Genomic DNA, 27,755 nt, shown 5'->3' on the forward strand with positions numbered 1-27,755 from the left:
GGCACCGGCCCCGCTCGTCACTTCTGGGGCGACGCCGCATTCCCTGCTAAACAGCTTCTGGGCATGCCCAGAAGCTGTGGAGGAATGCGGCGCCGCACCGGAAGTGACGAGAGGGGCAGGTGCAGGCGCATTCTGGGAGAAGAAGACACGGAAGAGGACGCAGAAGAGGATCGCGCCGGCTTCAGCTGCCCACAACAGAGATGGCAACGCTGGAGAAGAAATTTTATAAGTGAGTATTTCTTCTTGCAGGTAAGTGCGAACCGGGACAGATCAGAGGCTAGCCATTGTGGAATGTACTAGCCCTGACTGTCCCGGGGGTATGTTTATTGAAAAAACGTTTTCCTGCCCAGAACTCCGCTTTAAGTGTAAAAAGGTTTATGTCCCTGCTAGAAATTCGGGTGATGCATAACTACTTGTGGTGGTCTTTGCCTGTACTGTTAACATTTACATTTTTCCTAGCTATCACTGTGGACTACAAATGGTATGGGGGGGGGGGTGTTATGCTGCAATATCCTAGGGTAACAGTGCTACTCTTCATAGAATCACTACAGTGATTGTTGTCAATGTAATCGAGGAACTCTCCCATTATTAACATAGTGAAATCATAAGGGAAAGTGGCCTCATATGGCCTTGCAGAAAACATTTGAGTTGGCTAAAAAACGGAAATCAAAGTTGTCATACAACACCCTTCAGAATGTCGTATAATCATGCATGCCATGATCAAAGCAAGCCATTTACTGGTGCCCACACTGCTACCTAAACATGGACCATCAACTAAAATCTTTGGATATCTCTAGCCAAAATATGATTCGACCAATAAACCAGCAGCAAAACTAATACCAAATGAGGGTTTAGTCATCTTTTACTACTCCTATAAAGCACAGAGATGGAATTGCTTTAGGAGTTGCAGATATACAATTTTGAGTAAAAAAAAGCAGAGGAGGAAGCAGCGACTATGTGACTAATATGTCTCTTGCCGTAAGCAAGAACCATCTAATTAACTGCAGTTGTTAGTTCTGATTGCAATAAACAAAATACATCAACTCCTTATCATCCAATTACCTGTGTGTGTATGATGTCACTCAAACTGAAATAAAAGGCAAGAACTCTTTTATGCAAGATATAGCAGTAATATTCACAGAGCCAATTCCATAGCAGGAATATTCACAGACCCAATTCCACAAATTCATTAACAGTCCCAAATGCGGACATCCTACACCTGACATCCCAAGGATATATATATATATATATATATATATATATATATATATATATATATATACATACATATACACACACATACATATATACTGTTCTAAACTTCCCAAATCCAACCTATCTAGGCAACCAACTTCTCCAGCTTAAGCATCAAATGGCTTCATGGTATCCAAGCTGTATTTCAAAACTAGGTTACTATGTATTGCCAAAAAAGCAGGAATACAATTACTGTCAACAATCCCCTCAAATGTCTCTTTCAGTATATGGATTCTTATGCTATCATTCACTCTTATCCAATACTCAGAGTGCTTCTCCCACAGATGGGCAAGGCATGCAAGCAGATTAACATGGCTAATCTTAGGTCATCCTCATGTTTTTAACAAACCATTCAGTGACTAAAACACATGGGTACTTGTTTGGGACATTATATCCTATTTACTTTGCTCTTTGTTTCTGGCTTTGCCTTCCACAGATGCAGAGTTTGCAGGTGTAAAAAGGCAATATGGATGCACCAACATACATACAAAACTAAAACCTATACACAGAGAGAGTTTGTACCTTCTAAGCTCCTCCTAACTATGGTGGAGTAGGAAGCAAGATGACCCTTCTTGGAAACTTTAGGGAGGACATAAAAAAGGTAAAATAAAATCCATGTAACTTGCTTTGGGGTAGAGGGAAGTGAGAGTAATAACCTTTTTAAGGTGAAAAGAAGAGACCAACTTGGGAAGAAAGGGAGGTTTGGGTATCAGGGCCACCTTAGCTCTATGAAGAGAAGGTTCTTTACAAGAAAGAGCTACCAACTCAGAAATAAGTCCAGACAGAGGTAATGGCTGCCAAAAAGGCCACTTTACCAGTGAGATCCTCCAATGGGATATCCCAGATTGGTTCAAATAAAAGTTTCTGAAGGACGCAAAAGTACCAACTTTAAATCCCAGGTATAACCTACAAGTCAAAGGGGGGCATTAACATGAGCCTCACCTTGTATAAAAGTCTTAACAAGACTGTGGAAAGCCAAATGTCTTCGTTACAGAATGGATATGGCACAAGGCTTGCCCTTTAGAGTACTAAGAGACAGATTCTGGTCTGGACTAGAGAAGGGCCAGGATGCAAGCAATATAGCATAAGTGTCAAGGGTGTCTGCTTTCACCTCAGCCAAACTAGGCCTTCCAATTACAATGGTAGATCTTAAAAGAAGTAGATTTTCTCACTTTCAGCAGGGTGGGAATGACTAAATCAATAATGTCCCCATCTTTTAAAACCTTGGTTACAGTTATGCCAGAGAAGCAGGACTGAAAACAGGGCCCTGTGACAGGAGGTCTGGCTTGCTTGTCGACCGGGGGTCCAAGTAGGTCTGTGTATGAAGCTATCCTGGGCCGATTTGGGGTAAGAAGGATCACAGGAATGAGCGTCCCTTCTATCTTGCAGAGTAATTGAGAGACAAGCTTCACTGGAGGGAAAGAACAAACAAGACTGAATGGGTTTCAAGGAATTACCAGGACATCCACCACAAAGGCCAGAGGATCTCTGATCAGGTCACAAACCTGTCCAGTTTCTTGTTGAATACAGAGGCCATGATGTCCACATCTGGTGTTCAAACTACTGAGAGAGCATTAAGGAGATCTCTGGGTGAAGAGAAAACTTACCCGAGTTCAGGTATTGGTGATTCAAGAAGTCCACCAGCCCATTTTCCAATACTGGCATGTAGAGGGCCAAGAATGTTTAAACACGGTTCTTTGCCCGAGAGAGAATCGGGGTTGCCTCCTTGAAAAAAGCCGATTTCTATTTCCCCCCCCTTGGTGGCTTGTGCAAGCCACAGCTATAGAATTGTCCGACTGTACTAGGAGAGTCAGTCTTACGGCTCTCGGTTCCAGAACACTTATTAGGAGCGTTGTTTCTGTGGGGGACAAAGTGCCCTGGACCATTAGGGATTTTTAGATCAGACATGCTGGCATCTGTCATTATCTCCAACAGTTAGGAGGAACTAGATTTTAACCAGGCTGGATAGAAGTTGTGGGTGGTCCGGAGAAGGGACCCGTTTGTCCCACATCGCGAGAATGTTAAACTATAAGGGCTCTGGAGTGGAACCACCTTAAAGCAAGCCACCGTGAGACCCAGAACTCTCATGCAGAAGTGAGTTAAGGACTATCTGGTTGATCTAAGAGCCTTACAGTTGATCAGCAATCTTTTCCCAGAGAAGGTGCCTAGACTGTGTCTAGAATAAGGCTGGCCATACACTATACAATTTTCTTGTTCAACTTTGCTTTAGATTTACCAAAACCATGTGATATAGGGTCAAACCTAAACACTTTCAATTTGTATGTAATCAGACAGGCCCTTGCACTACATAGTTTAAGGTAAATCTAAAGGAAATTGAATAAGAAAATTGTATAGTGTATGGCCAGCCTTAGTCTCAGATACTCTAGTGCAGTAGAAAGACTGAAGGGCAAACTTTTTGTAGGGGATCACCCATTCAAAAATTTGAAAGAACGGATTCGTCCTTTGAACGTTAAAACATAAGACTAGAACAGAAATCTTTCAGCAGTCGGTCATATAGGTATTCCAAGACATGAATGCCCTGAGACCTTAAAGTGGTAGTAAAGTCGGTTTATGTTCTACCTACAGCCTATAATAAGGCTTACCTGTAGATACTGTAAATATCTCCAAAACATGCACTCTTTAGGAGATATTGTGTAGCAGCCGGTAATGTCACCAGCGCATTCGCTCTGAAAGAAGAGCATACCCGTTCTGTTCCTTCAGGGATCCGTGGCAAAAATTTGGCTCGGCCTTTCAAAGGTGCCGAAGCCCGTAAACGCAGAAGGAAAACTTGGTGAAGATAAAAGCCCTGTCAGCGGTAACAGCGAGCCACTGGAGGGCTTAGTTTAAAATAAGTTTCACATAATGTGCTAGTTTGCGATACATAATAGAACTAGCTTATATCATTGCTAATGCCCCTCCTCTGGAGATTGGGCTTGTAGGGTTTTGGGACAAAAGGATTAAAAGAATTTACCACAAAAAACTGTGGAACTGCACAGACAGGAGTGTCATCCTACAGAACTGGTAAAGTAAATTAACAACTTGATACAAATAGCCATACAGAAAACCCAGGGCTAGTGATTTCTCTAAGTATTGGGAGCAAGTACTGGCATGTGAGCTTTTAATATTTATTTTATGTAGGTTTGCATTTGTCATTTAATAAAAAGCACTTGTTTTAACGGATTTAAAATAGGAAGTCTGTCTTTAATGTAGGACTGAGTCAAATGCATGAGAGTTGATGAGGAGCAGAAGAGCTGCCTGCTAATCAGGAGAAGTAGGAGACTTGAGTAAAGGAAATTAATATATCTGGGTCTGTCTTCTATGCACTTTATGACCAGCTTAGAATTAAGTGGTCATATCTACCCGATGAGCCTCTCTGAGTACCTGAGCACTGCACAAGGTGGAATATATATGGGGAAGGAGGCGTTTTGAGTGTTTACAAAGATTTGTGTTATTTATGCACAGCAATTTATGGTAAAATGCACATTGTTCAGGACACCGAGGGAACCATGTGCATCTATGAAATATGCCTGAGGCCACTGGGGCCAGCAAACTCCATCCCACAGTTTTGAGCACCGTTAATACACACCTGGGTAGACTGCCTGCAAAGCCCATCGAATGTGACTGGGTGCATCAAATCCCTGGATTGAAGAATACTAATACAAGCCAACCAAGGGACTTTCTCTCCTGTGGCCACTTTTACCAGGTAAAAGAGAAGATCCTACCCAGGGCAAGAGAGAAAGGCATACCGCATTTTTATGGGGCACATGTTTCTCTGTTCCCTGATGTATCCTGCTTTAACTCTTGCCCACGCAGTGCATTGAGCCCGCTAAGAAGAGTTCTACAAAAGGCGAACATCTAGTGCCAATGAAGGTACTCCTCATCTGGTGCAGTAGAACAAGACACTGATTCTTAGTAACCCAGTGGACTTTCCCACATTACTGAAGGCCTTCGATCTACCTGCTCAGCTGGAACTCCAACCCTGACCAGATCCATTTGCTTACAGCCTGATAACAGATCTTCTTTCCGACCCCCCTGGTAAAAGGTTCTGACATCCAGAAATCCGCAAGTGGAAGCTTTGGCAACCCATGCAGGACGATGCTTTGCATGATTTTCTACAAGAGTGGACTAGAGAAAAATGAGGGTAAAGTGTATTTATTTTATCGATTTGATGGACTTCAACACCCTAATAGGTTCTCTTTTTGTTTATATGTTGTTCTGATCGACATGGGCTACTGACTTCTCTCCAGTGGAACCTGCGATTTCTGCAGCATAGCAGCACCCTCACGTTTATAAACTGGTCATGGCCAACCTCCTGGTAATTTCGATATCTCACTAATTTCATCATGCTATATTTACCATAGAGATTTTACCTAATAATCAACCACGTGGCCCGCCGCCTTTGGAATCTGGGAGGTGACTGCTTCCTGAAACCCCGCTGAGCCAGTAAAACCAACAATAACTCTAATATACATTCCCCCCCTCAAAACTTTGTGGACTTCCCAGCTCCAGGAATAATCCATACAGGATAGGCCTCTGAATTATACAGGATCAATATTGCATGAATTAATCACTGCATTTCCACTATTCTGCTTTGTTTTTCAATGTATGCACTATGAGTCTGTTAATATAATGTCTAACCCATCTCTTCTACATCCTGCTTCTCTCACTCCTATTCCTTGCCCACCTTTGCCATCTTTTGTTTACATTCAGCTAACAGCGGGCTGATGAGCCATCTGTTGTTAGGATGCGGCCAGCCTGCTCCTTGACAACCAGCTATTCACTGGTTAAGGAAGCCTTAACAAAAACGCTACCTCTCCTAAACACTTTTGCAAACGCTCCAAAAATGTTTTTTATCCAGCAATTTTGTAGCAGTCTTTGAGTGTCTAGTGTGCATGGTACCTTAGAACTGAAGTAACCAAACACTACTAATAAGGACTGGGATACTGAACTGACTTACTCATGCCCACATCATTTCCGCAGGGATCATTATACAGCATAGGGCTTCTACTGGCACACATTATCACATTAACAAGATGTTTGATTTTCAATGATTGTGTGTATAACTGACTGCTCAATTTCGGTGACAAATATCGAATTTTCTGTATGGTCTCTGCATATTGTTTTGTACGGAAATTGTTCAATGTCTTATTTATAAAAAAAAAGTAGTTATGACCACTTCTTATATTGAAGTGACAATAAATATCCTTATTCTCCACAAATAGTCCATACGCATCCACTAAACCTCATAAAATCCTTTCTGACTGTTTTTCTGCCTTCTTGCAACATAATCTGTGAGCTCCCAAACCTCTCCTTTTCCAACCCACTTTGATTGTTTGGAAGAAGCAATGAGTGTTAGTTGCAATGCTCTATGTCCACTACAAATCTCAAAGTCCCTAGTTCATCTTGGGAGGGAGCAAGAGAGGGTGGCTGCATTCCTACATAAAGCGGGACCATGGAGAACGAATGCAGCCAACCTCCCAACAGTAGGATAAATTACAGTAAAAAAAAAAAAAAAGTAAAAAAATTTTGAGGCGGCTGAGAGAAATAGAAGGTACTTTTTGAGTTAAGAAAACATACTTAAATTAATTTTATTAAACTAGAGTTGCTTTAATTTTCACTACAGGTTCACTTACATTTGGATTGGTGGCAGTGGAGCTACAAAAGCAGCTACAAAGCCCACAGCTACAGTCTTGACATTAGGCAATACAGTATCCATACTTGGGCTGGGTCCGCTGACCATTTAGTAAATTAATGAATTAGAGCTTGAAAATACACTAGTATACTATATTACCAGAAGTATTGTGACGCCTGCCTTTTGCACACACATGAACTTTAGTGGCATCCCAGTCTTCGTCTGTAGGGTTCAATATTGAGTTGGCCCACCTTTTGCAGCTATAACAGCTTCAACTCTTCTGAAAAGGCTTTCCCATAAGATTTAGGAGTGTGTCTATGGGAATGTTTGACCATTTTTCCAGAAGCACATTTGAGGTCACGCACTGATGTTGGACGAGAAGGCCTAGCTCGCAGTATCTGCTCAAATTCTTCCCAAATGTGTTCTATCAGGTTGAGGTCAGGACTCTCGGCAGGCCAGTCAAGTTCCTCCATCCCAAACTCGCACATCCATGTCTTTTTGGACCTTGCTTTGTGCACTGGTACACAGTCATGTTGGAACAGGAAAGGGCCATTATCAAACAGATCCCACAAAGTTGGGAGCATGAAATAGTCCAAAATGTCTAGGTATGCTGATGTCTTAAGGGTTCCCTTCACTAGAACTAAGGGGCCAAGCACAAGCCGTGAAAAAAAAGAAAAAAAAAACCCACACCATAATCCCCCTTTCACCAAATGATTTGAACCAATGCACAAAGCAAGGTGCATAAAGACATTGATTAGCAAGTTTGGGGTGGAGGAACTTGACTGGCCTGCTACCGAGTCCTGACCTCAACCCGATAGAAAAACTTTGGGACAAATTAGAGCGAAGACTGCGAGCAAGGCCTTCCTGCCTGACTTGACCTCACAAATGCGCTTCTGGAAGAATAGTCAAACATTGCTATAGACCAGGGATCTCTAAACTACGGTCCCCCAGCTGTTGTGTAACTATACGCCCCATGAGGCATTGTAAAACTCTTGACATTCACAGACATAACTAGGCATGATGGGAATTGTAGTTCATAAACCACTGGAAGGCCGTAGTTTGGAGACCCCTGCCACAGACACACTCCTAAACCTTGTAGACAGCCTTCCTGAAAGAGTTGAAGCTGTCAGGCCCCTTTCACATAGGCGGACTGCTCAGATCCGCCTGTCCGTTTTTTTGGCGGATCTGAACGGATGCCCCATGCATCTCTATGGGACATCAGATGTCAGCGGAGACATGTCAGCGGAGACATGTCCGCTGACATCCGTTCCGTCAAATCTGGATGGATGGAAACCTTATTTTCCATCCGTCCAACAGATCGGATGGGATCGGATGAGAATAGACAGACGGTCCGTTGCCATACAATTCCCCCATAGAGAACAGCGGGACGTGACAGCTGTGTCTCCGCACACAGCGTGGAGACACAGCTGCCATCCGCCAGCTCAGCGGCGGATCGATCACCCGCTGAGAAAAACAGAGTCTGCCGACAGACTTCACAGTGTGAAAGGGGCCTTATAGCTACAAAGGGTGGGCCAACTCAATATTAAACCCTACAGACTAAGACTGGGGTGTCAAAATTCATGTGTGTGTAAGGGCAAATGTCTCAATACTTGGTAACGTAGTGTATGTCAGGGAAATACACAGAATGCTACATTTTAAGGAGTCTTCTTAACAATTCATTTAGACCAGCGGTTCTCAACCTGTGGGTTGCGACCCCTTTTGGGGTTGACTGACCCTTTCACAGGGGGTCGCCTAAGACCATCGATAAACACGTTTCTGATGGTCTTAGGCAGAGAACGCACAGCAAAAAAAAAAATTGCTGCGGCTGGCCAGAGAGGTACACTGCACATGTGCCTCCGCCACCTGTCGAGAAAGTCTGTACATGCTCGGCTGTTCTCAGGCAGACGGAGCATGTGTGGTGACGTGTTGGCACCGGGCGGCGCCATTTTTAAATGCAACGCCAAGGCACCTCACAAAGTAAGTGAGACCCCTCCACAGCCCCTCTCCAGGAAAATCTCCTGTACCATGCCCACAGCCCTACACCATGCCTGCTTCCCCTGCACCATGCCCGCGGCCCCTGCAACTCCTGCACCATGCCCGCGGCCCCTGCATCTCCTGCCCCATGCCCGCGGCCCCTGCATCTCCTGCCCCATGCCCGCGGCCCCTGCATCTCCTGCCCCATGCCCGCGGCCCCTGCATCTCCTGCCCCATGCCCGCGGCCCCTGCATCTCCTGCCCCATGCCCGCGGCCCCTGCATCTCCTGCCCCATGCCCGCGGCCCCTGTCTCTCCTGCACCATGCCCTTGGCCTCTGCATCTCCTGTACCATACCCGCAGCCTCTGCATCTCCTGTACCATGCCCGCGGCCTCTGCATCTCCTGTACCATGCCCGCAGCCTCTGCCATCTCCTGCACCATGCCCGCAGCCTCTGCCATCTCCTGCACCATACCCGCAGCCTCTGCCATCTACTGCACCATGCCCGCAGCCTCTGCCATCTACTGCACCATGCCCGCAGGCTCTGCATCTCCTGCACCATGCCCGCAGCCTCTGCATCTCCTGCACCATGCCCGCAGCCTCTGCATCTCCTGCACCATGCCCGCAGCCTCTGCATCTCCTGCACCATGCCCGCAGCCTCTGCATCTCCTGCACCATGCCCGCAGCCTCTGCATCTCCTGCACCATGCCCGCGGCTCCCGCATCTTCTGCACCATGCCTGCGGCCCCTGCATCAATTTGTAACAATGAAAATACATCCTGCATACCAGATATTTACATTACGATTCATAACAATAACAAAATTACAGTTATGAAGTAGCAATGAAAATAATAAATAATAAAATATTGTTGGGGGTCACAACAACATAAGGAACTGTGTATTAAAGGGTCGAGACATTAGGAAGGTTGAGAACCACTGACTTAGACCCTCTCCAAGTCCTACTATACATACAGTGTATCCCTACTGTAGGTCTTCATTCCTGTCTTTTTCTCCCAAATGGGAGAAACAGCTGCAAGAACAAGCCCTCAGACACTGATTTTTCCCTCTTTATATTTCTCATGAATATGAACACAGGCAGCTCAGGAAAAGAAATATATTCAAAGCACACTGCTGCGAGCTCTGCAATCCCATAATTACTGCATGTCACAGATGCACTTTTCTGCAGATAGGTACACAATTAGACACTATGGTGCAAATGGCATGCTGAACAAGAGCTGTGATTGCAAGGAGTTCTCAGCACACCCGCAGTTGGTATAATAATGGAAAAGCACAGGTCCAAAAAGAAGTGTTTGAGAGTATGACAAGAAAAAAAAATTAAAATAAAGTAACGTAAACAAGCCAATCAAAAAGTTTTTTGATTGGCTTATTTTATTTTTTTTCCTGCTTATTGTGGGTGCTTGTGCATGGTGGGGAAAGATTAAAAGTAATGAACCTATATGGCTGCATAACAAATTGCAGAAAAACGTCTGTGTGTTGTAAATTTCATAAATTTATTTGTGCACAGACTGAAAAAAAATGATATATACATACAGGGAGTGCAGAATTATTAAGCAAATGAGTATTTGAGGATTAATTTTATTATTGAACAACAACCATGTTCTCAATGAACCCAAAAAACTCATTAATATCAAAGCTGACTATTTTTGGAAGTAGTTTTTAGTTTTAGCTATTTTAGGGGGATATCTGGGTGTGCAGGTGACTATTACTGTGCATAATTATTAGGCAACTTAACAAAAATCCAAAGATACAGTATACCCATTTCAATTATTTATTTTTACCAGTGAAACCAATATAACATCTCAACATTCACAAATATACATTTTTGACATTCAAAAACAAAACAAAAACAAATCAGTGACCAATATAGCCACCTTTCTTTGCGAGGATACTCAAAAGCCTGCCATCCATGGATTCTGTCAGTGTTTTGATCTGTTCACCATCAACATTGCGTGCAGCAGCAACCACATCCTCCCAGACACTGTTCAGAGAGGTGTACTGTTTTCCCTCTTTGTAAATCTCACATTTGATGATGGACCACAGGTTCTCAATGGGGTTCAGATCAGGTGAACAAGGAGGCCATGTTATTAGCTTTTGTTCTTTTATACCCTTTCTTGCCAGCCACGCTGTGGAGTACTTGGACGCGTGTGATGGAGCATTGTCCTGCATGAAAATCATGTTTTTCTTGAAGGATGCAGACTTCTCCCTGTACCACTGCTTGAAGAAGGTGTCTTCCAGAAACTGGCAGTAGGACTGGGAGTTGAGCTTGACTCCATCCTCAACCCGAAAAGGCCCCACAAGCTCATCTTTGATGATACCAGCCCAAACCAGTACTCCACCTCCACCTTGCTGGCATCTGAGTCGGACTGGAGCTCTCTGCCCTTTACCAATCCAGCCACGGGCCCATCCATCTGGCCCATCAAGACTCGCTCTCATTTCATCAGTCCATAAAACCTTGAGATATTTCTTGGCCCAGTCTTGACGTTTCAGCTTGTGTGTCTTGTTCAGTGGTGGTCGTCTTTCAGCCTTTCTTACCTTGGCCATGTCTCTGAGTATTGCACACCTTGTGCTTTTGGGCACTCCAGTGATGTTGCAGCTCTGAAATATGGCCAAACTGGTGGCAAGTGGCATCTTGGCAGCTGCACGCTTGACTTTTCTCAGTTCATGGGCTGTTATTTTGCGCCTTGGGTTTTCCACACGCTTCTTGCGACCCTGTTGACTATTTTGAATGAAATGCTTAATTGTTCGATGATCACGCTTCAGAAGCTTTGCAATTTTAAGAGTGCTGCATCCCTCTGCAAGATATCTCACTATTTTTGACTTTTCTGAGCCTGTCAAGTCCTTCTTTTGACCCATTTTGCCCAAGGAAAGGAAGTTGCCTAATAATTATGCACACCTGATATAGGGTGTTGATGTCATTAGACCACACCCCTTCTCATAACAGAGATGCACATCACCTAATATGCTTAATTGGTAGTAGGCTTTCGAGCCTATACAGCTTGGAGTAAGACAACATGCATAAAGAGGATGATGTGGTCAAAATACTCATTTGCCTAATAATTCTGCACTCCCTGTATACATGCATACAAACACATATACACAAACACATCCAACAGGTGTTAGTACAACAGCCTTAGTACAATTTCCTAATGCAATATCAGGCTTTCCCAGAGCAGTTTTATATAGAAGAAATAGTCCAGGATTACTGCACTTTAAAGATTTAAATAACTATAGCAAACAAAAGAAAAAATCAAGCAAGTTTCATCACTGCTACAGTTTAGGCTATACATATAAGTGCCCTTCTTTTAGTCTGTAACAAGTCAAATTCATTAAAAAAAAAAAAAAATATTGAAAATATGGAAACATACTCAAAAAGAACCAATTAAATCATTAACACATAATTACATCAATCAATACTATCACACATCAAATCTTGATTCTCAGAGTGAGAGCTAATGAGTTATATTCCTTCCCCATCAGTAGATGAAAAAAGGTTTACCAAATGTCACCTATCCAAAAACACAGTATAAATCATTCATATCTAAAACCATACATGATGATATATGAATGGATATATACAAGAGACACATTATACAAAACCTTCCTATACACGGCAAAATAGTCCCATCATATTCATTATACCCCTTTATCACTGGAAAAGATGTAAATCAAAAACTGAACATAGTCCGCCTGGCTGTTAAGTACCCAAACGATTTATCCAATGCACCTCTAGTTTTCTTAAATTTAATTCGCTATCTCCTCCTCGTCTATTGCAGGGAATGCCATCAATTACCATAAATTTAAGTTGTGCCACGGTATTTCGGTTCTCTAAAAAATGCCTAGGTATAGGTAATTGGACCAATTTGTCTTGAGTAGAATACTTATGTCTTGCAATCCAATCCTTAATTTTCTATGTATTTTCTCCTAGATATAACAATTCACATGGACATTTGATGATATAAACAACAAACGAAGACTGGCAGGTATAATGACTCTTAATTTCTATATTCATACCCCTATGCGGATGTGTAAAAGGTTTTCATTTCATCGTAGAATTGCACTGTATGCAGCTCAAACAGGGATAAGACCCATTATTTTGCAGTTCCAAAAAGATAGTGAAGGTACAGTAGGACAACATTGGTCAGATCTGACCAAGTGGTTGTATAAAGACCTTGCTTTCCTATATGATGGTAAAGGTGGCATATTAAACGTTATTAAACGGTAATTGCATACAATTATCACTAAGTACCGACTAGTGTTATTTAAGAAGATTCAAAATTCTTGATGGGAAGGAATGATACTGTGACACAAACAATCTCGTATTGGGGACACCCCTATTGCGAAGAGCACAAAGATTAGTCCTTTCTATTTTTGATGAGATGTTGAAGATAACCCGCCGGGCTAATTTCCCCTCCACCTTATCAAGTTTTTTTTCTCGAACTATAGGATCGATTACAATCCTAGGTACTCGTGTCATTTGTCATTAAGGAGTAGATTTAAAATCACCAGGGCGGATGGAAATGGTTATAGTGTAAAAGTTAGCTGCGATCCGTTGATTTCACATTAGTACAGCAGGGTTATTCTCCAAATCTCATCAATAAATTGCTATGTGCTCTTCGTAATATCTTTTGTGACAAGTGCTCTTTAATGAGACATCCAGGGTCTAAAAGATCCTGCATGTCTCCCCTGTGCTCTATTGAATGTAATGCAATGCCCATTACATTCTTTACCGGCCTTGATGGGCAGGGAGACTGTAAAAGGGGAACAGAAGTGACATCATACACGTCACTTCCGGGTCAGCAACAAGAAGGGGAGGACAGCAGATGTGTGTTCGCTCTGCTCCCTCCCCTCTTCCCGGCGGCAGCCGCTATGCCGTTGTTCTATCAGATCTCCAAACCCCACCAGAAATCCATACCCTCGTCATTTCGGATTAGCTGTGGATTCGTCATGCATCAGCTGTATGCATCAGCTGTAGCCACGTCACACGTCCTATAGGGAAATTTGATAATATCGCAACAGTCGGGCACACGTCCTACTGCACATTCGCGGCAATGGGTCGGGCAGTGGACAGGGAGATCTCTTATAACAAATATTTATCCAATCTCCATGCCCCACACTGCACCGACCCAACAATGGGACAAAATATCCATCCGATTTCCATGCCCCACACTACACCGACGCCACAATGGGACATAGCCATCAAATGGACAGTGGGCATATTGTCCCATTGTCGGGTCGGTGCAGTGTGGGGCATGGAGATCAGATTGTCCCATTGTCGGGTCGGTGCAGTGTGGGGCATGGAGATCGGATGGATATTTGTTTTAAGAGATCCCGCTGCCCGTATGCGCACTAGGACGTGTGACAGCTGATGCATGACGGATCCACAGCTGATCTGAACCGGAAATGACGAGGGTATGGATTTCTGATGGGGTAGGGAGATATGATAGAACACCGGTTCCAGACCTGCAGATGGGCAAGTGGAGCCCGGGATACATAGCAAAGGTGGCGCACGGAGTGTGTAAAAGCATTCGGGTAGAGCCCTGAACAAAACCGATTACAGCAGTAGTAAATAAACAAGTACAAAACACAATATTTTTTTGTCAAAGTCAAAGAGCTCTTGGAAACACAAAAAGATGGTTTTAAGCCACAAGGAGATGGAATCAAAACTTCCTCGATTGAACTCGGATTTAAAATCACTTATTTGAACAAAACAATTGCCAAATGGTCTCTGGTTTCGATCAAGTTTTTTAATGATCTGTACGAAAATTGTCAGTTGGACTATTCTAACTTTGTGAGTGGCACCCTGCTTGGTCTTCAGGTAACCAATCTCCATCAAATGTTCAATTTCAAGTCAAACGAAAGTGTTGCTACCTGAATGGCCAGCTTAACAGGTTGTGTAACTGGGCACCCATACAGTAGTTCTTCCTTCTCAAATCAAGCTTAAACCCACTATTTTTTACCCATCCTTTTCTGCTGTTCCCTCCATCCACTAGTGCCCTGTGAAACATCTGGCACTTCTGTGTATGGGGGAGCATGAGCCAACCAGGCCCAACTGCTGTCATGTGGAGGGGAGGGGTCGGGATTGCCACAGCAATTACCATGTTTTTGTTACAAAAAAAAAAAAAAAAGCAAAAGAAAGAAGTTGTTATAATTACTTAGATTGTTCATACTGACAAGAGCTATGACCAATTTTGGATAAAACTAATTAACAAGAAAGGATATCTTGCCCTGCATGAGTAATCTGTATTACCTGAGAAAACCAAAATTAAGCAGAAACATTCATGGAGACAGTGATACCAATGAAAACTGAACCCAGGATCCCAAAACTCCAAGGTTAAAGAGCCAAACACTAAAACCCCATTCACACAGGGGCGACGCTACTTGCTGGGGCGACCTGTGAAGTCGCGGTGTACAGCGTGCACCGCGACTTCGGCGTGACATGCATGGACTTCATATCATTGAAGTCAATGCAGGTCGCCTCCAGGTCGCCTCAAAGTAGTACAGGACCCTTTTTCTAAGTCGGAGCGACTTGTGTCGCTCCTATTAGAACGGGTCCTGTGCTAATCAATGGCAGGCGACCCACCGCGACTCGTCAGGTGACCAAGTTGCCTGGCAAGTCGCGCTAGTGTGAATGGGGATAGTTTTCATAAATGTGTATCTTTCTTTATATGTAACCATTTTCAAAGCTTAAAACATCATTAAGCTGAAGTTCAAATGCTTATATTTTGCCTTCCATGGTTCCTTTATTTCACCCTCATCAACATAATTAAATTGGAAGTACAGGATTGATCTAAGCAAGCCTAAGACTGCTTCCACCCATTTCCCAAATCCTCTTCCAACTACCCTGCAAAAAGAAGCTGCTTATACTTACCTATAGGGAAGTTAAAGAGTGGCTGAGGAGCTGGTGTAGTAAGGAGGGTTTCGGGTTCCTGGAGAACTGGGCCGACTTCTCAGTCGGCCACCGGCTCTTTGGTAGGGACGGATTGCACCTAAATGGGGTGGGTGCAGCCGTACTGGGTGAGAGGATGGCCAAAAAGTTAGAGGGGCTTTTAAACTAGGGAATGGGGGGGAGGGTACAGATGTAGAATTAGCCAGTGGAAAGCAAGATTCAGAGGGCAGAAATGGGGGCATTAGCGGTAGGGTGTTCGGAGCTCCTATACCCAGGGTGGGTATGGGGAAAAAATCAAGAGAGCAGCCTAAAAACATCAAAAGAGGATATAGGTAACCGGTCAAAATTAAGAGGTTTGTATACCAATGCCAGAAGCCTGGCCAACAAGATGGGAGAGCTGGAGCTGCTGATGTTTGAGGAGGACTTAGATTTTGTGGGGATAACTGAGACTTGGTTTGACAGCTCCCATGACTGGATGGCGACCATTCAGGGGTATTCCCTTTATCGCAGGGATAGAGAAGGTAAAAAAGGGGAGGGGTATGTCTGTATATTAAGAACAGTATACAGGTAAATATGAGAGATGATATTAATAATGGAGCTAAGGACGAGGCAGAATCCCTACGGGTAGAGCTTCAAAGGGAAGGCACGGTGGGGAAGGTAATACTGGGCGTATGTTATAGGCCCCCCAACCAGAGGGAGGAGGGTGAGGCGAACCTAATGTTACAGATAGGATTGGCAGCAAGGATGGGAAATGTCATTATAATGGGGGACTTTAATTATCCAGATATAGACTGGGCAGAAGGAACTGCGCACTCAGCCAAGGCTAGGCAGTTCCTAAATGTTTTGCAGGACAATTTCATGGGTCAGATGGTAAATGCACCGACAAGAAACAATGCGGTACTTGACCTACTGATTACGAACAATACAGACCTGCTCAAGGATATAGAAACACGGGACAACTTAGGAAACAGTGACCATAGGTCAATTGGTTTCAGTATTAATTACAGTAATAGGAAGCACAAGGGTAATATAAAGACACTGAATTTCAAAAGAGCCAATTTCCCTAAACTGCGCTCGCTGCTAGAAAATATCAAATGGGATAGAACCCTGGGAACAAAGAACACAGAGGAAAAATGGGAGTGCTTCAAGAGCATACTTAACAAGGGGATTGGCCAGTGCATTCCAAAGGGAAATAAATTTAAAAGAGCAAAACTAAACCCTGGGTGGCTAAACTCCAACATAAAAATGTATATTAGTGCTAAAGAAAAGGCTTTCAAAAAATACAAGACTGAGGGGTCATTGGCAGCATTTAAGCATTACAAAGAGTGTAATAAGAAATGTAAAGATGAAATCAGGGCGGCTAAAATAGAACACGAGAGACATATAGCGGAGGAGAGTAAAAAGAACCCCAAGAAGTTCTTTAAGTATATAAACAGTAAGAAAGCGAGGCCAGAACACATTGGCCCCATAAAAGATGACAAAGGAAATATGGCCACTGAGGACAGAGAAAAGGCGGAAGTGTTAAATAATTTCTTCTCTTCAGTCTTCACAAAAGAAACCGGGGGGCTACACGAACCTTGCTTGTAAGGCCGAACTAAATAATACACCTCAGGAAGTGCCGCCATGGCTAACAGAAGATAGACTTAGAGCTAAGCTAGAGAAACTTAACATAAATAAATCCCCGGGACCGGATGGCTTGCACCCGAGGGTTCTTAATGAGCTCAGCCAGGTGATTGCCAGACCATTATTCTTGATCTTTAAGGATAGTTTACAGACGGGTATGGTGCCAGCTGATTGGAAAAAAGCCAACGTGGTACCAATATTTAAAAAGGGGCCGAGATGTATCCCGGGTAACTATAGGCCGGTCAGCCTAACATCAGTAGTCTGCAAAATTTTGGAGGGGATGTTAAGGGACCACATACAAGACTTTAGTAATGAAAATGGTATTATAAGTAGTAATCAGCATGGATTCATGAAAAATCGTTCTTGCCAAACCAATCTATTAACCTTCTACGATGAAGTGAGCTGCCACCTAGATAAGGGAAAGCCTGTGGATGTGGTGTATCTGGACTTTGCAAAGGCCTTTGACACCGTTCCTCACAAACGCTTACTGTACAAACTAAGGAAGGTAGGTATGGACCATAAGGTGAGTACCTGGATAGAGAACTGGCTCCAGGGGAGAGTCCAGAGGGTGGTGATTAATGGGGAGTACTCGGATTGGGCGGGTGTGGAAAGTGGGGTCCCCCAGGGTTCTGTCCTGGGACCAATCCTGTTTAATTTATTCATAAATGATTTAGAGGAGGGAATATCTAGTACAATCTCAGTATTTGCAGATGATACTAAACTAGGCATGCCAATATCTTCTATGCAGGATGTGGAAACCTTGCAAGCGGACCTGAACAAAATAACGGGGTGGGCAACTACATGGCAGATGAGGTTTAATGTTGAAAAATGTAAAGTAATGCACCTGGGGGCCAGAAACCAGAAAGCAAGCTACTCACTAGGGGGCGGGACCTCTGGGTGAGTCTAAGATGGAAAAGGACTTGGGGGTAATGGTAGACAACAGACTTTGCAGTGGCATGCAGTGCCAAGCCGCTGCAAGCAAAGCCAACAGAATACTGGGATGTATAAAAAAGGGGATTCACTCCAGAAATAAAGAGTTTATTCTCCCACTCTACAAGACTCTGGTCCGGCCACATCTGGAGTATGCTGTCCAGTTCTGGGCACCGGTCCTCAGGAAGGATGTGCTGGAACTGGAGAAAGTCCAGAGAAGGGCAACAAAAATGATTAGGGGAATGGAGGACATCAGCTATGAGGATAGGCTACAAGCACTGAACCTTTTCTCTCTGGAGAAGAGACGATTGAGGGGGGATATGATATCAATGTACAAATACTGTACTGGCGACCCTAGCATAAGGAACAAACTATTCAGAGAAAGGAGATACAATAAGACACGTGGCCACTCACTAAAACTAGAGGAAAGGCGGTTTAACCTTAAAGTGCGTCAGGGGTTCTTCACTGTAAGAGCGGTAAGGATGTGGAATTCTCTTCCACAAGCAGTCGTATCAGCAGGAAGCATTGATAGTTCCAAAAAACTAGTAGATGGGCACCTTAGAGACAACAACATACAGGGGTATACGATGTACGGTTAAAAGCAAACACACACACACATCATAGGTTGAACTGGATGGACTGATGTCTTTTTTCAACCTCACTAACTATGTAACTATGTAACTATTCTGAGGGTGCTGCGGTCACATGATTGACTCCCAGCTGCCACTTCAGGAAAGAGGGAGGGGGGGGGGGGGGTGGTTGGACAACTGACAACAGATGACCCATAGTAAATAGGTGATGTCACTGCAAAGGCATTGTAGCTGTTGTCGGCGATCTCTCCTCTTCCCTGAAGCTGACCCTTGGAGAGATCACATGGCTTACACAAAGCGCCTTTAGTATAGATAAATATAAGCATTTTCCTTTTACAGTGTAGTTAGAAGAGGATTTATAAAGAGGGTGGGTGAAGTTGTAGGCTTAGTTTGATTAATCCAGTACTTCCACTTTAACAAAAAAAAAAAAACCGCCTTTACATTTTCACCACATACTTTTAGACCCTCTGAAATAATCACGGGATATTTGTGTTACTCTGTAATGCAGGCAGATCAAGATTGGCGAGAGGGGCCACTAAGGTGCTATATATATCCTCCTAAAGTCATCACAGCACCCTGACTCAGCTCTGATGCAGTGGGCTGGTTCTTGGAGATATTATGCAAATATTTAAAGTGCTTTAATTGGTCCTAGTCTGGAGGAGTGGCCATTTCTAGACAAGCTGTTTGCACATGCAGACTTGCCATGGGTAATACCCCACATGTGATCTTGAGCCTCCATAGCTAAAATCCAATAAATGAAAGAGGCAGTTAAGGACTGTTGGGCTGGGTAGGAAAGGGCTATGCTCCAGTACTATATACTCTAGCCAGGAAATGAGGCAGGATTTATCTATCTGACTTCCTGCAGCTTTTAGTGAGCACTGTGAGTGATTACAGAGTAATCAACCGGAGTACAAGAGAGGAGCCTGTACAACTGTGCAAGACTAAGGGTAAAGCTAGAGTTCAGCTTTAAGCAGAAACAAAAGTACAGCATCTTCCAGCATACGTAGTTTGGAGCTAGAGAATAGTAGCAATCTGAAAGTCACTACAAAGAAAGTTAAATTTAATAAGATAAAATGAAGGGTGCTCAACATAATCCGATTTATAAAGTGCTTGTTCTTATTTTATGTATACAGAAGATATCCTGAAAGGCTTTAGTGAAAGGCAGGTCAACAGCAATGTAAACATTCAATAGAGTGCACACACTCATTCCAAGCAAAGCTACTGCATCTTTGGACTGCCAGTAAATCAACGATCCTATTACAAAATCAATTACTGCAGTGCATTTTTAACCGTACAGAATCTAGTGATTGTCACATGATAGCAGATACTTTTTTTTTACAAGGTCAAGAAATCCGCCCGACCCCAATCCTTACACACTGAAACCTTAAGTCCATATCATCCATTTCGACAGTAAAGAAAGCTGGACAGTTTACCTTTGGCTGGCTAAGACATTCGAAGGAGAGCCTCTGCAAAGGGTCTGATGGATAGCTGCAAGAAAGCAAATCGGAGCAGCAGGTCGAGCGGCCCAGCCTCTTCATTAAAGAAGAAATGATGCTGCAGCCACAGCCACACATTGACTTGCTCAGAAGACGAGTTCTTTCCTTAGGAAATAACCACTGCTATTGTCCCACATGCACTCTCGACTAGCTGGCTGCCTCATTACGTAGCTCCTTGGCTGAAATTAACTCTGATCAATAGGAGGGGGAAAACATAAAGAAGAAGGAAAGGAAAATAAAAGGAATAACCGATTACAGGTTGCTGAAAGATAAGCCGGTCACCAAAGTGCTTCTGTGAGCACTACAATGGCAGAATCCTTAGTACAGTATTCAAGGTTCAGGCTAAAGCATCATTTCTTGTAGAAGTCAAGTCTTTCTCTAGATGTTCAATGTGAATTGTCACAGCCTCTCATGAAGAAATGTACACTTGTGAGCACGGCAGGCATCCTGATCTGCATTATCTGGCAAAAGAGCTGTCCTGTTCAGATGTTATAGCTCTGCAACCTATCCAACCTGTTTCCCTTTTAGTGATGGTGCTCTCTAAGCCACAGCCAACAGGAATCAGCCACACCCCTTTCAGCTGTCCCCAAGTACCCTGTTCAAGAATGATCGGCACCTGAAAGCAATTGCTGCTTACACTGCCTTCCGTAGTCGGAAAACAGGGAACAGTTCACCATTTGTGCTCATTTATTTGCAATTCACAGCAGTTGACCTTTGCTGACTCCAGTGGTTAGGTGGGACCTGCCAATTACACACAGCATGCGTGATACTGGCCTCTCCGCTGAGCTGCTTATCAATTTGCGTTAATAATTTGGAGAGCAGAGTAAATGCATCAATAGCTTCTACACAACCTTACATCACAGTTCACACACATACGAGATTAGAAACCGGCATAGCTGCACACATTTGCTGTTTTACTATCTTTATAAAAAATTAACATATAAAAAAAACGATCTTTTTTTTTGAAGAAAAAAAAATCCTGCCTTACAGTAAATAGTTTGACATTCTTGATTAACCAAAAAAAAAAGCTCTCATACTTTTAACTACAAGCAATAGGTTTCCTCCGTTTAGAGGAACATATTTGAAATCTATCATTCTGCTGTAACAGAAGAGGATCACAGCACAATTCTAGTAGGGTTAACCATCGCAGAAATGGAACGAAAATGACAAAATAAATAGCAATTTTAATATGACCAAAGCAAACTGCAAGATAATAGCATCACCTTGCTGTGCCCTTTTGTTATTAAAATGAGTTCACATCCCTCTTTAGAGTAACTACAGCCAGGGCAAGCAGAGGTGACGACAAACTGAAACACTGTACCAATTGGTACGCTGGATGCAAACAAGCAAAATAATGCAGTAACCTTTTACTCGCCTGCTGGAGGTACTGTCTGCTGCATAGAATTTTAAATCCTCATTCATCTGCAGATGCAATTCAGCTGCTTTTGCCAAGGACTTGGCTTTTCTCTCGCTTTCACTTCCCTGTGCTGCTTCCACAGGAGCCGCTCAAGAAAAGTGCAGATTATGTGGAAAATTTAAAGTAATACCAGGTGAAATAACTTGGATGTAAGGAGGTGGTTACCAACTTCTTAGAAACAGCAACTGATTGGAACTAACACAAGGTTATGAATCGGAGATGTTGCACTGTGCCAATACTGGAAACCCATGTAAACATTGTCCATCAAAGTGCAACGATTAAACACATTTACACATAGAAATCTCACAGCAGTACCATCTGTTATGCTCAAAAGCAGCACAAAATATGTCCACATGTCATATATTAATGTAGGTGAAAAACATATAGCTAAGAAGAATTCTATATATATATATATATATATATATATATATATATATATATATATATATCTTACAGTGGAGCATTAGTGCTCATCAAAATGAAATATGTAAATACAAAAAAATGTTACATAATACATCTTTTATTGTCCAATATACTTTTCTTACCTGTATGAAATTAAACTTGAAATTTATTTTTTCCCAGAAACAGCATCAAGCACTTTAGTCATGTAATGTTGTTTCCCATCTCGAAAGCAGGCTGCTGCTTCTTGTATGTCCCCCATCTCTAAAGCAGGCTGCTGCTTCTTGTATGTCCCCCATCTCCAAAGCAGGCTGCGGCTTCTTGTATATCCCCCCCATCTCCAAAGCAGGCTGCTGCTTCTTGTATATCCCCATCTCCAAAGCAGGCTGCTGCTTCTTGTATGTCCCCCATATCTAAAGCAGGCTGCTGCTTCTTGTATGTCCCCTATCTCCAAAGCAGGCTGCGGCTTCTTGTATATCCCCCCCATCTCCAAAGCAGGCTGCTGCTTCTTGTATATCCCCCATCTCCAAAGCAGGCTGCGGCTTCTTGTATATCCCCCATCTCCAGCAGGCTGCTACTTCTTGTATATCCCCCATCTCCAGCAGGCTGCTGCTTCTTGTATATCCCCCCTATCTCCAGCAGGCTGCTGCTTCTTGTATATCCCCCCTATCTCCAGCAGGCTGCTGCTTCTTGTATATCCCCCCATCTCCAGCAGGCTGCTGCTTCTTGTATATCCCCCCATCTCCAGCAGGCTGCTGCTTCTTGTATATCCCCCCATCTCCAGCAGGCTGCTGCTTCTTGTATATCCCCCCATCTCCAGCAGGCTGCTGCTTCTTGTATATCCCCACATCTCCAGCAGGCTGCTACTTGTATATCCCCCCATCTCCAGCAGGCTGCTGCTTCTTGTATATCCCCCCATCTCCAGCAGGCTGCTGCTTCTTCTATATCCCCCATCTCAGAAGCAGGCTTCTGCTTCTTGTCAGTGGCGGCTGGTGCTCAAAATTTTTTGGGGGGGCGCAAACAGAAAAATCTAATAGGCACTGCTTTGCGGAAAAAAACGCTGTAAAAAAATTGCGTGAGTTTGAGGTCGCAAAAGTGTGAAAGGAGCCTTCAGTAATTAAGGTATAGTATGCCCCCTTTCAATGCAGAGAGACCAGCGTGCCCCCTTTCAATGCAGAGAGACCAGCGTGCCCCCTTTCAATGCAGAGAGACCAGCGTGCCCCCTTTCAATGCAGAGTGACCAGCGTGCCCCCTTTCAATGCAGAGTGACCAGCGTGCCCCCTTTCAATGCAGAGTGACCAGCGTGCCCCCTTTCAATGCAGAGTGACCAGCGTGCCCCCTTTCAATGCAGAGAGACCAGCGTACATGCCCTCTTTCAATGCAGTGACCAGCGTACATGCCCCCTTCAATGCAGTGACCAGCGTACATGCCCCCTTCAATGCAGTGACCAGCGTACATGCCCCCTTCAATGCAGTGACCAGCGTACATGCCCCCTTCAATGCAGTGACCAGCGTACATGCCCCCTTCAATGCAGAGATCAGCGTACATGCCCACTTCAATGCAGTGACCAGCATACCATTCCCCCAATGCAGAGATCAGCGTACATGCCCCCAATGCAGAGATCAGCGTGCGCGCCCCCAATGCAGAGATCAGCGTGCGCGCCCCCAATGCAGAGATCAGCGTGCGCGCCCCCAATGCAGAGATCAGCGTGCGCGCCCCCAATGCAGAGATCAGCGTGCGCGCCCCCAATGCAGAGATCAGCGTGCGCGCCCCCAATGCAGAGATCAGCGTGCGCGCCCCCAATGCAGAGATCAGCGTGCGCGCCCCCAATGCAGAGATCAGCGTGCGCGCCCCCAATGCAGAGATCAGCGTGCGCGCCCCCAATGTAGTGACCAGCATACATGCCCCCAATGCAGAGATCAGCATGCGTGCCCCCTTACTTTCCTGAAGCAGCAGCGGCGGGCGGCTTCTCATCAGTCCCGGCGACCGGCGGCACGTCTTATGTAGTCCTTCCGCTCCCGCCTCCTCCTGGGCCAATGGCCTGGGGTTTGCCTTGCGGCCAATCAGGAACGCGCTTCCTGTTTGGCCAGGAGGAGGATCCCCCATTTCCAAAGCAGGCTGCTGCTTCTTGTATATCCCCCATCTCTAGCAGGCTGCTGCTTCTTGTATATCCCCCATCTCCAGCAGGCTACTACTTCTTGTATATCCCATCTCCAACAGGCTGCTGCTTCTTGTATGTCCACCCATCTCCAGCAGGCTGCTGCTTCTTGTAAAAATCCTCCCGTCCAGGTCTCCAGATATTTCCTGAGCGGTTGTCTTCTGAAAATCAATAGCTTGACAGCAGGAAACTGCTAGTCTGAAAAACTGGACTGCTCACCCACCCCTTTCTGCTCTCTGCCTTTTTGAGGCCTTGTTCTACTACTCTCCCAAAATGCAATGTGAATGGGTAGTGTAGTCCCTGTCATTCATCAGGCCTCCTCCACTTACAGAACGAGTTGCTGACCCATACAAGCACCCGAAGATAGTCAATCAGGGCCGGTAGCTAGGACGGCAACTTGCAGGAGAAGTAATACACATTATATACAGATAATATGTATTCAAAAAAAAAAATACTAAATTATCTACATATAGATGATTAATTCTCTCAATGTTTGGCTCCCCACAAAACATACCGTCAGACAACTTTTACTGCCATAATAACCAATAGGGAGGGGGTGGGGTTACCTTTCACTGCCAATGACCACCAGTTTGTGTGGTGGTGGATACTACTGAGTCAGAATTTATTGGAAGGTTGGGAAGGAAGGATTTTCCGGCACATAGATTCTTTAAAAAATCAATTTTATTCAAATAACATAACACAAAAAGCAATCATGAGAAACACACAAAACATATAAACAAACAAAACAGAAAATATTGATTAAAAATTGACTGGAGCCAAAATGGGTTAACCAGTCAGAAATGAATAACATACAGCAGTTCTATTTGATGTAATCATACACATATTCATATTATTAGTCACATAATGCGACTACATGTACATATTTATATACTTAGAAACGTGATGACAGAAATTAGTAGTACGCTTGATCAGGTTGCTCTACATGTTTCGCCTCATAAAGAAGCTTCATCTGGAGCCTGCTTGTGATCAAAGAAAATGGTTCTGTATAATTGTTATGCAGGACAACTGTCACCGCAGACAAATGGTAATGAATAACGAAGGGACAATCATGGATAGGTACAGAGCTCGGTATATATAGAGAGAAGATTAACCCAGGGGTAGTGGAGCCTGGGAGCCACCAAACAAATTGTACTATGGAAGCATCTCTCCATATATTACATGGAGGAAGGCCATGTGGATATGCCAACAGGTGTTAGTATGTCAAAATCCTTTCATTGGCTCTGTCCTAAAGTTCCATGATGTCTCCTCCGGATGGGGAACCGCCGCCGCCTACTACTGAGTCAGTGCTGGGGGATATTAGTGTGTTCAGTGATAACAATGTTGGGTTTTATTGCATCCATTGACACCAATTATTCTGTCCCCTGACATTGATGCTGGCAATTATTACATCCACTGACACCAATGTAGAGAATTCTAATTGCATCCACTGACACCAATGTAGGGAATTCTAATTGCATGCACTGACAACAATGTAGGGAATTCTAATAGCATCCACTGACACAAAAATTGAGGGGTTTAATTGTATTCAGTGACACTGATGTTGGGCAACGTCCACTGACACCAACACTTGGGGTTATTATTGTGTTCACTGACATCAATGATGGGGGTTATTATTGCATCCACTGACATCAATGATTGGGGTTATTATACTCCAAAAAGATTTTTATTTGCCCCCCAGTGGAGTAGACTGCAGTAGAGTATACAAACGTACCCCTTACTGGTATACTGCAAATAAGGTCCCTCCTACAATGGTCTCTCTGTAGAGATCCAAAACACCCCTGCTGTGTCAGACCAACAGCTCTGCAATCAACAAAGTTCATGCTCCCTGCTAATTGGACAACTCTAGCCCTATGGAGGGCATCTTGGACCTTTATAGAAAGACCAGTGCTTCCACACTGAGAGCAAGGATCCTTCTCTACATTAATCTGGAAGGGGACAGCTTTCCAAGCTATGATAAAAATAACAAAAACAAAAAAACTGATGCATCTGGAAAGCATTTAACCAACTTAAACTAAACATTCAGTGGGACTTTAAAGTGATTCTAAACATTTTTTTTTATTAAACATGTTATACTCACCTGCTCTGTGCAATGCAACTTGTTAGGGAGGCCACTCATGCAGGCTTGCTGCTAAGCCCCGCTGCCTGTGTCCATAGACACAGATCTTGCACTCCCTCACAGGATATGATTGGAAGCAGCAGGAGCTAATGTCTCCCGCTGCTATCAATCTGCCCTGTGAGGAGGTAGAGAGCCACTGCCCCTGTGCACATCTATGCACAGGAGCAGTAGCTCTCCTTTGATCACCCCTGATGTTAACCCCTTCCTAGTCTGTGTCATTTGTACAGGGACAGTGCTTTTTTTTTTTTTTTTTTTTAAGCACTGATCACCATTAGTGTCCCTATAAAGTGTCAAAAGTGTCAGTGTCCGAATGCTGCAATATCGCAGACCCGCTCTAGGCTGCTGATCGTCACCTATTACTAGTAAAAAATAAAAACGTCCCATACTTTGTAGACACTATAACTTTTGCGCAAGCCAATTAATATTGCACTTACTGGGATTTTTTTTACTAAAAATATGTAGCAGAATATATATTGGCCTAAATTTATGAAGAAATTAGATTTTTTTTACATTTTTTTGGATAGGTTTTACAGCAAAAAGTAAAAAATAAGTATTTTTTTTTCTTCAAAATTGCCTTTTTTCGTTTATAGCACAAAAAATAACAAAATGCAGAGGTTATCCAATACCACCAAAAGAAAGCTGTATTTGTGGGAAAAAGGACGTACATTTTATTTGGATACAGCTTTGCATGACCGCGCAACTGCCAGTTAAAATAACGCAGTGCTGCATCGCAAAATATGGGCTGGTCATGAAGGGGGGTAAATCTTGAAGGGGGGCAAGTGGTTAAGCACCTGTATTAGATGCACAACAAGTTCTTTAATGTTAAACCTGTATGATGTTTTTGGCAACTGTGGCTTTTCACTCTCAGGGTAAACAACATGAAAATCTGAGTTGCAACTTGCAAGAAGAAAAAAACCACTGAGAATACGATTTCAAATCTAAGGTTTTAAAAAGCAAATCAGGAAATAACAGCAGGAGGGGGAATGTGGAAAAAAGTAGTATGTGTCCATCTTATGTAAAATAGCTGACCCACCTTAAAGTTCACATAATTGTACTTCCAACATTTGTTTAGTTGTATGCCTGGAGTTCTGCTTTAAGGCTATTGTACATTGGTGGCTGAACAGTGGTGCTATCGTAAACACCAGTCCCATAAATAGATTACAAAACGTCCACCTGTGTGCAGTCAAAGTGTCACATAATGGTGTACGTTTATGAAACTGTGAATTTTTTTCTCACTTCAC

The 27,755-nt window shown here is 43.6% G+C and overlaps 1 protein-coding gene across 2 annotated transcripts in view; it reads right to left on the minus strand.

The window, feature by feature from the left end:
- Positions 1 to 27,755, minus strand: part of FBXW7 (F-box and WD repeat domain containing 7) — a 325,255-nt gene that overhangs the window by 218,286 nt on the left and 79,214 nt on the right. Inside the window, exon 1 of one of the 2 annotated variants that reach the window (XM_082244065.1) lies at positions 20,341 to 20,357. The exons of the other annotated variant lie outside the window; for it this stretch is intronic. The gene's annotated coding sequence lies outside the window, so the exon portion shown is untranslated. Of the gene's footprint in view, positions 1 to 20,340; positions 20,358 to 27,755 lie in introns of those variants that run through there. 2 annotated transcript variants of the gene reach the window in all.

Source organism: Pelophylax lessonae, assembly GCF_965119305.1.
Source record: "Pelophylax lessonae genome assembly, chromosome: 1".
NCBI lineage: Eukaryota > Metazoa > Chordata > Amphibia > Anura > Ranidae > Pelophylax > Pelophylax lessonae.